Source organism: Sus scrofa, chromosome 15 (genome assembly GCF_000003025.6).
Source record: "Sus scrofa isolate TJ Tabasco breed Duroc chromosome 15, Sscrofa11.1, whole genome shotgun sequence".
NCBI lineage: Eukaryota > Metazoa > Chordata > Mammalia > Artiodactyla > Suidae > Sus > Sus scrofa.
In genome coordinates, this window is record NC_010457.5 from 120,183,315 (window position 1) to 120,192,881 (window position 9,567).

A 9,567-nucleotide genomic window follows, 5' to 3' on the forward strand; every position below is an offset into this window, starting at 1 on the left:
ACCTGCCATGCATCCTCCACCCTGTGCCAGAGACAGTTTAAGATACAGACTCCTCCTTCACCTTGGTTGACACTTCTAGAGGCTCTCTATGGCCCACCTATGTTTAAAGTCTTTAGCTTGGCATTCAAGGCCCTTCCCATGCTGACCCTCCTGTCTAGCCTTTCTTTGACCACCCTAGGCTTCAGATCGCTGAGGGCACCACACACTTGTACACCCCTGGGTCTAACAAAAATGGCCTTGGCTCCCCTCTGTGTCAGTGAACTCCTGCTCTCCTTGTAGGACCCACCTCCTCTGAGAGGGCTTCCCAGGCTGTCCCAGGCAGAAGAGCCACTCCCTGCCCTAGAACCAGATGACAGCCTGCACGGGCCTTCCTGTCTCAGGATGCTGTGTTTGGATGTCTGCCCCCGCCCCACGGGGCCTCCCGACGAGGGTGAAGACTCACTGGGGAAGACCAAGAACATGGGCCCCATACTTGGCAGAGGGTGGGTGAGTGGGAGAGGGAAAGGTGATGGAGACAAGCTTGGGAGGGTGGATGGAAAAGAAAGATGGTGGAGGGAGGGAGGAGCAGAGGGTGGAAAGGCAGATGGGCTGAGAGGTGGGCAGACAGAGGAGAACTGGGAGGCTTCCACTGGGTGCAGAACCAATGCGTCACCCATGGGACACCAGATCCCATGGAACATCGGATAAAGACTTTGCCAGAAGGCTCTGGGGATTGGGTCTAAGGACACATCTGGCCATTCTTGACAACTTGCAGTTTCAGCTGTGGCATGAAGAGGGAGAGAAATGGATTTGACAGGGACCCCAAAAGTGTCTGAGAAGGGGATGCTGGCAGGAATACCCAAAGGAGCTGGGCAGAGGGGAAAGCTTGAGCTGAGGTCAGAAGACAAGCCCGGCCCCCAGTCAACCTCCTTGTGACTGTCGCCCACTGGCAGCCCCAGACCACCAACAGGGTCTTAGCTCCCTTTCCACTCTTTTCAAATCTCCAAAACACCTGCTGTGGGTTGACCTCTTCCAACCCTGAAGACATCCCTATTTGGCCTCTAATCATGCCTGAAATGAATGGTCTCATCCCAGCTCCTGTCCTCAAGCCTACACCCACCAGCGGAGCCCTAAGATACAGGGCAGACCATGGCTTCCCAGGAAGAAAAGCAACAGGCCACACTGCCCATCACTATCCCCTGGACCTTGCCTCCACCTGTGTTCTCTCTCCTCTGGGGTCTTTACTGCTTCTCTCACCATCCATCCATCCATCCACCATCCAACCATCCATCCATTGAGTAATCCTTACTGAGCATCTATCTGCTACACGTCCTGGGATACCAGATTCACTAAACCTTGACCATGGCTTGGAAATACAGGCTCACAGACTTATGGGGGAGATGGGCTTATAAAAAGACATCACCAGAAGCACCCCCTCCACTCTCCTCCTCTTGGCCAGAAAGGAGCAGTAAAGCTGAGGCCCCTCCATCCTCTATTCCTGGGGTGGATTTAGAGACCCAACTTCCTGCTCTGGACCCTCGGGCTACTTGGGCTGAGAAATGGAGGGGATGGCCAGAAGCACCAGGACTGGGGTCTCTCAGTCTAACACTCTCCCAACTGAGCTATTCTGGCCACCTGAGGGCTGGGGTCTCTTGATGGGGAGGAGGTCAATTTAGGGCTCAGAGCTAGGACTGTCCGCAAGGGAACCTGGACCCTCTGCATTGCCTGGGTCTCCTTCGCTCTCCGCCACTTGGCATCTCTGCAGATGGCAGCCTCTGCTCCCCACTCCCAGGCTGCTGCCCCTCCAAGGGCTGCTGTGGCTTGCCTGCCCTTGGCTTCACACTCCGTCCTGGTGCCAGGGGCCCTTGGCAAGTTCATACATCAAACAAGGAGGCAATGGCTGGCTTCCTGCCTCCGGGAAAGAGAGAGGGATTAGAGGGTGTGGCCCTATCCTCAGCCTCAGACACTCCTGACCCACCAGGCACCCAGACCTGCCTACAGAGAGTGGGTTAGGCTGAGGGAGGTGGGCAGCTATCCCCCAAGCATCCCTATTCCAACGCAGGTCTCTTGGACTTCTTCCTCCTTCCCTTCTGACACCTGAGCCCCACACAGGGGGTGGGGGGTGACCAGATGAGATGAGTCACCACAAAGGAACATATAAGGGAGCTAGAGAATCTTCTCCCCTTCCTCAGATGTCTCTCATCCCCATTATCAAGATGCTGAAGTGCTCCCTTTCTTTATAGAACAATGCCTTTGATTCCTGAGATGCTTGCATCTTCTAAAGACATCCATCAAAATAGACGGGTAAGTCTACCCAACAGAAGTCAGAACACAGGACCACCAAACCACATGCATGACAACGTTCATAGCAGCGCTCTGCACAGGAGTCCCAAAATGGAAACATTCCAAATGCCTGTCAATAGCAGAATGGATATTTTCCCACAGTGGAACATGATCCAGCAGGGAGAAGGAACAATCTACAACCAAACACAAGAATGTGGGTGAAATGCACAGCCATGATGTAGATCAGAAGTCAGGCACAGAATAACACACACGATGTGCTCCGTGGAGAAGTCCTGTAACAGGCAAATTGACGCTGGTGGAGATCAGGATAGCGAATAACCCTCAGAGGGGAACTGGTGGCTGGAAGAGGAAGAGGGACTTCTGGGCATGGGCAATGCCCTATTTCTTGACGGATGATGGTTACGTGGACGCATGCATGTGTTCAGTTTGTGGAAAGTTTACACACTTGTGTGTATTTATGAAATACTTCCCTCAACTCAAATGGAGGAAGGTCCAAGGCAGCCTTACCAGCTACCATCTTTGTGGAGTCATCTCCACCTAGCCCCCCACGCCCTCTCACCCCACTTCCAAGCCACCTCCTTGTCCCGTCCCTTCTCCTCCTCAACCAGTCTTGGCTTCACCCCCCAAGGGGGCCATGCCCATGGCCTGTCCCCCCTCTAACCCAAACCACCATCATCTCTCCCCAAGGTGACTGTGACCTCTCCAGGTCTCCTCGCTCTACCTCTCACCCTTCCAATCCACATACACACCCCCCGCATGGGTGGCAGGGCTCTTGGGGAGACAGGAACATCCAGAGAAAGCCTTTGTAAAATTCCATAGACACTCCCAACTCTTCTCCATCTCAGGACCTTTACATGCGCTGTTCCCACCACCTAGAATGCTTCTCCTAATTTCTACCTGCATTTTGGCCCCTTGTTTAAATGCTGCTCCCTCCACCTTCACCATCTAAATCACAACCCTCAGGCAGCTCCCATCACATTCTTTACTTCTCCATTGCACAGTTTCCAATAATGCATTTGTGCAATTACTTGTTTGCACAAGTTCCATCTCTCCCCCGGGACTGACACCCACTCCGAAGCCAGGAACAGGGGCCGCCTGTGTTCCTGCTCGAGCCTCAGCTCCCAGCTTGATGCCTGGCTCACGCAGGTGCTCAAAAATGCTTGTGGACTGAGAGACTAGATAGTCATCATTCCCATCATAAAAAAGAAATGATAATTATGGGAGTTCCTATTGTGGCTCAGCAGGTTAAGAACCTGATTAGTACCCACGAGGATGTGGGTTCCATCCCTGGCCCTGATCAGTGGGTTAAGGATCAGGCATTGCTGTGCCTGTGGTGTAGGCTAGCAGCTGCAGCTCTGATTCAGCCTCTGTTCTGGGAACTTCTATATGTTGCAGGTGCAGCACTAAAAAAAAAAAAGAAAAAAGAAAATTATGTGACATGATAATGATAGAGGTATCAGCTAACACCCTAGTGGCAATCATGACACAATGTATAAATGTAGAGTTTGCATTGTGGCTCAGCAGTTATCGAACCCAGATGGCATCCATGAGGATGGAGGTTTGATCCTGGCCTTGGTCAGTGGCTTAAGGATCCGGCGTTGCCATGAGCTGTGGTGTAGGTCGCAGACACAGCTCAGATCTGGCATTGCTGTGGCTGTGGTGCAGGTCAGCAGCTACAGCTCCAGTTGGAACCCTAGCCTGGGAAACTCCATATGCCGCAAGTGCGGCCCTAAAAAGACAAAATATATATGTGTGTGTGCATATGTATATATATGTATATATATAAATGCTTCAAAATTGACACCTTGTATACCTTCAACTTATACAATAAGTCAATTATATCTCAATTTTAAAAATTAAGAAATATATAAACTTACAATGAAATAAATTCAATTACAAACTGAGGTAATGAATACCCTAAAACTAAAAAAAAAAAAGGAAAAACAGTTTGTTGAATAAATGAATGGCCAGGCCCACCTCTCTTGCAGGCATTCTGGGGAAAGCAGAAGTTCCTCGGGGGACAAAACTCCAACCTAAGCAGGGTCAGGACACCAGTTGTGGTCCTGTCTCTGCCACCTATTCATGTGGCCCTGGGCACGTCATTTCCCCTCTGGGCCTCAGTGCTCTCATTTGTAAAACCAGGGTGTGTAAGGATCAGGACCCTGGGTGGGCTTGAGGAGGTTTATGATATTGTGTGTGTGTGTGCGTGCTTCTATAGTGGCTGGGTGTGTGTGCCTGTGTGTGTCCACCATACATGCCTGGGTACATTTCCCTAACCGGAGCATCCATAACTTTCAATTTTCCGACTACAAGGATTTTCAAAGGAATCTGTGACTTCATAAGGTTCAGAGCCACTAACCCAGATCCTTTTCAGCTCTGGGGTCTGTGATTCCATATAACTTGAGAGAGAGAAAGAGGAAGCAATTCAGCCCATAGTCAAGGGAGCCAGCTTAGACCCCAGAACTTTCATCAGATAAGACCCCACGACAGGGATACCAGGGAGGCTGCAGGACCTTCATGTGTGGGGGTCGCCTAAACTCAGTGGGTTCCCGGGATATTGAACAGAGACCAGATGAACTGACCCCAGGGACTGGCTTTCAGAGAAAGGAGGCAGGAGCGGCCTGGAGTCTCCTCCCCTCTGTTCCCATCACCCTCCGACAAGCAGCCACTTGCCCTGGGATATGGCAGAGAACGAGGAGGAGAGGCTGGCACCTGGAGATGCCCTCCAGGTCCCTTGGCACCCAGGTCAGAGAAGTTTTTGCGGGAACACTCAGAGGGATGCCAAGCCCCCCCCTTCTCCTGAGGCCAGAGGCCGCCGTGTGAGACCAAGGGAGGGCTCAGAGTGTAGGGCAGTCGCAGGACCCTGAGAAGGTCACCTGAAGGGTGTGGGGCCTTCCCCACCAGGTGTACACACCCATCCAGAGCTGGGACTTGGGTGCCAAGATAGGAAAGCCTCCTCAAAACCAAGAGGAAGAGGGGGCAACAAATTCCAGCCAGGGAAGGAGAGAGGTATGGGCAATGGGGCCTGGGGCGGGGGGGCGGGGGACAAAAAGGGGCCACCAGAGAGAGGACAGTGTTGTCTGAGCAGAGGACAGCCTGCAGAGGCAAGAGGACAAGATGGCCTGGTGGGAAGGGGTGGAGGTGGGGGGAGCCTTGCCAGAGGGGAGAGAGGAGAAGCGAGGCTGCAGGTGGAGACAGGTGATATGAGCACAGCCTGTGGCCCAAAGACAGAAGCTTGGCCTATGGAATGGGGGGGTGGGGGGTAGCAGGAAGGGCGGCATTTCAGGGGCAGGACCATCAGAGGCAGTGCCTTGGCTGGGAGCCCAGTGCTTGAGCAGTTTCTAAGCGCTGACACCTGAGGGGGGCTGAGAGCCCAAGAGATGTTTATCTACCTCGAGAAAGTGGTCAAAGGCCTCCTCTGGTGACAGGCAGCCTGGCTGCCCTCTCCTGGCTGGCTGAAGTCTCCTGAGAGTGGCAATGAATGGGGATGGCAGCAAGGGGGGACAACCGCCAGCAACAGTTCCCCCCACTAGAGCCAGAGCCAGGGAGGCAGTGGGCACGAGCTGGGACTGGCACAGACTTTCCTCCTGCGGATAAAGGAGGGGTGAGTCATGGGCGAGCGCCAGGCTCTCTCAAGAGGCCGCTCAGAAACCAGCTCATCCGAATGCAGACAGACACTCGTCCCCATTCCTGTCCCTGTGGCCGTCACACACCCACGCGCACACACTCCCCGCCCCCACTTTCTCCCCTCTCCTCCATCACCCACCTGCAGTGCCCCCTGGCTCCTTCCTCCATCTTAGCCCCGGCTGCCTGTCCCTGTCCCTGCCTACCCTCAGACGCCCCCCGGGGTACCCACCGCACTGCTGGCTGCATGCAGCGTAGAGAAGCGAGGGCAACAGTGGGAATCAGGAGACCCGCCAACAGAGAGTAAAGTCAGGAAGACAGGAACAGATCACGGAGGGACAGAGTGAAATCACTTCCCCCTGAAACCTTCAAGGACAGAGGAAGATGCATGAGGCTTTGGGGCAGGGGAGGAGCCCTGATGACCTCTGGGGAGGCCCTAGAGTCTGAGCATTCCACCAAGTCACCTTCATTCTCTGCCCCTTTGCCAGGGCCGAGAAGCAGTAGTCTAGGATGCCCAGCTGCCACCCACAGGGCCCAAAGCTAGGCTCAGGACTCCAACAGGACCTTACCAGGACCACCAGCCACTGAAAGGCCTCAGGTAGCAACTACACCCCACCAAGCCTGTCTGTCACCATGGTGGGTCATCAGGTTCCTAACGGGGGGCTAGAGGTTGGGAAGGACAGAGAGTTCGATTTATACATGCAGCCCTATGCCTGGCACTGTGAGGTACCTCCATGAATATGCCACATCCGTGTCCTGGAGGGACATCAAAGGGGTCACTTGGATGCACACACCACAGACACACACACACACACACACACACACACGCACACACCTGGCTTCACTAGCTGCCTCAGTGAAGGGATAAGGGGGCAAGGATGTGACCACACAATAAATTGTGAGTTGCTCAAATTCTGTGAACCCCAGGGGGAGGGATGTAAGATAGCAGCATAATCCAACTCTCCCCTCCCCCCAGCAAACAAACCTTAGGAGGTCGCAGCCTTCACAGCCCCCAAACAGGGAAGAGGCTGGGATTACGCAGGCAACCTAGAACAGGGTGGTGACCCCAAATGTTTGCCCTCCCCCTCCTCAGGGAAATCCAAGCCCACTTCTACCCCAGGACAGATGCCTCATCCAGACAAACGCCCACCTCTCCCAGCAGCAGCCTATCCTCATCCCGGGCTCAGCTCCTTGGAGCTTGTAAGGCTCCAAGACTTACCAGAACAGAGAGGGTGAGAGTGAGGGTCCAGCTCCCTCACCATCCTCAGGTCAGACTCAGACGCCCCCCACCCCGACCAGCCCTGTCCCAAGTCCCCGTGGTACACACAGCCTACTCCTGGACCAGCTCGGGGTGAAATTCACTCTTCCAGTACCTTTCCCCGCACGCCCAGCCCTGCCCCTCTCGGATGGCTCCTAAAACCTCACCTGGACTTTTTGCCCTCCTAAGGGTCAGGTCCTACATCGCCCTCCTCCCAAGGGTACAAGAGACCCAGGTGAGAGACCTCAGCCTCACTGGCTGCCTCTTCACCTGGTCCTGGCTCCAGCGCGCCCCAACCGCCGCCCCTGGCGGGACTCTGTACCTGTCTCAGGTGAGCTGCGCTCTGCCCTGCCTCCAACCGCGAGCGCGGCGCCCTACCTGAAGCAGTAGCCGCCGGCTCTCGGCGCGGGCAGAGGTCCAGGGCTCCGGGCACCTGGGCGGCGCGAGGGCCGAGGGGCTCCCGGGAGGCTGGGGGCTGCAGGGGGGCCCGGGCTCCAACGCCTCGCAGCACACCAGGCTCACCGTGCAGCCCATCCGGCCGGGCGCCCGGCCGCCCCCCGCCCTGGCCACCGCTCGGCCCAGGGCGCCTGCGACGTCGGGAGGGGGACGGCGACGCCCCCAGCCCGTCTCCGCCCGGAGCCTCCTCAGTCCGCACCACCAGGAAGCCGGGGAGCGCCAGGCCCGGCGAGGGGCGGTGACACGGGCGCCCGGACGCAGCCAGTGACGAGGGAGACCTGAGGGCGCGGTGGCGCGGGGAGGGGCGGCGCGGGGTCTCGGGATGCGGGCGGTGGACCCGCTGAGAAACAGATCGCCCGCGGCGGGCGCGACCAGAGCGGCAGGGAGCAGATAAGGAGAATAATGAGGGAGAGACGGGACACGGAGGACAGACGAGGGGGATGAAGCCTCTGTAGCGGGAGACCAGGTCCCAAGGAAGGAGAGATGAGCAGGAAGCCCCCGCAGGACAGAGCCCGGCTTGGGTCCGCGTGCCCCAGTGTTTACATGCAGTTGCTGGGGATGATCAAAGAGCCCTAGCCGATCCTGCCCCTCTGTTCTCTGCCCCCAGTACCAGCCCTTGGGGACTGGACTGTGGAAAGACCCCAGACTCAAGGAGGCAGAGCACAGCCAGGTGGGAGGGCCACAGTCCACCTGGGCAACCCACCCCATTCATAAATACTGCGCTTTCACTTTCATCCTTTCCGGGGTGAGTCCCAGAACCGGGGGGATGGCACTGAGGATCAGCGCTCACGGGGATCCTCCGAAGACTCAGGTGGGGAGGGGAGGGAGACACGTGCCAGGACCCTTGTCCTCCCCTCCCCACCGGCACCACTCTCCAACCTAGTGATGGTGGAGACTGGCAGTGATCAGGTGGGGCAGCATCATAGCCTCTTCGTGCCACCCGGTGGTGAAACGCAGTAAGACAAGAGCATGAGGTGACTCGGAAAAGGGAAAGAAATTTGCAGGGCAGCAACTGCCACTCCCCATGGGTAGTCTGAGTCCCTGTCTGAGTTTGGGCGAGTCTACCCCAAGTCTGCCTGAGGAGAACCATCTCCCACCTCACCCATTCTGCCTGGTGCCCTTGACCCCTGCGTCTCCCCTTCTCCCTCAGCCACCCCCACCCACGCCCTCAGCCACAACTCCCTGCTTCCCCAATACACCTCCCCCCCACCCCCGCAAGTCTTCCGAGCCTCCACCTCTGAGCAAGACATCCTCTTCCTCCAGTGTGCTGGGCTGGGTCTGAGTCACTTTCCAGACAGCAGACTAGCAAAGGCTGGGAAAGGTTGTGCTGCAGGTGGGGCCCGGGCTCCAACGCATCGCAGCACACCAGGCTCACGGCGCAGCCCATCCAGCCAGGCACCCGGCCGCCCCCTGCCCTGGCCACCGCTCGGCCCAGGGCACCTGCGACAGTGCCCGTGTTCATGCTCCAACCAGCCAGGCCTTCCTGGTGAGTAGCAGGGAGACCCCTGGGTCTGGGGGTGGCTGGAGAAAGGGAGTGATGCCAGGAGCAAGGGCAGAGGAATCCTGGGTAAAAGTGAGGAGCGGGGAGGAGGTGCAGCTAAGGTGCCTGTGGATTTCAGAGATGGTCTGGGCTGGAGGGTCTAGGCCTTGGTCTACAGATGGGGAAACTGAGGCCCAAGAAAGCAAGGGATGTGCCCCCATTACAAAGTGAGCAAACAGCAGGACCAGGATGGAGACCCAGGTCTCCTGACCCCAGCACAGCAGTGCCACCTAAAAGCCACACACACACACACACACACACACACACACACACACCCTTCATTTCCTTCTCCCTTCCCCTCCTCTGTGTCTGAGCTCCTCCACTCCCACTCACTCCCAAACTCAGCCACCACAGCCTGGGGGGCAGCACACCTGGGGTCCCCCCTCATACCCGTCCCTACTTCAGG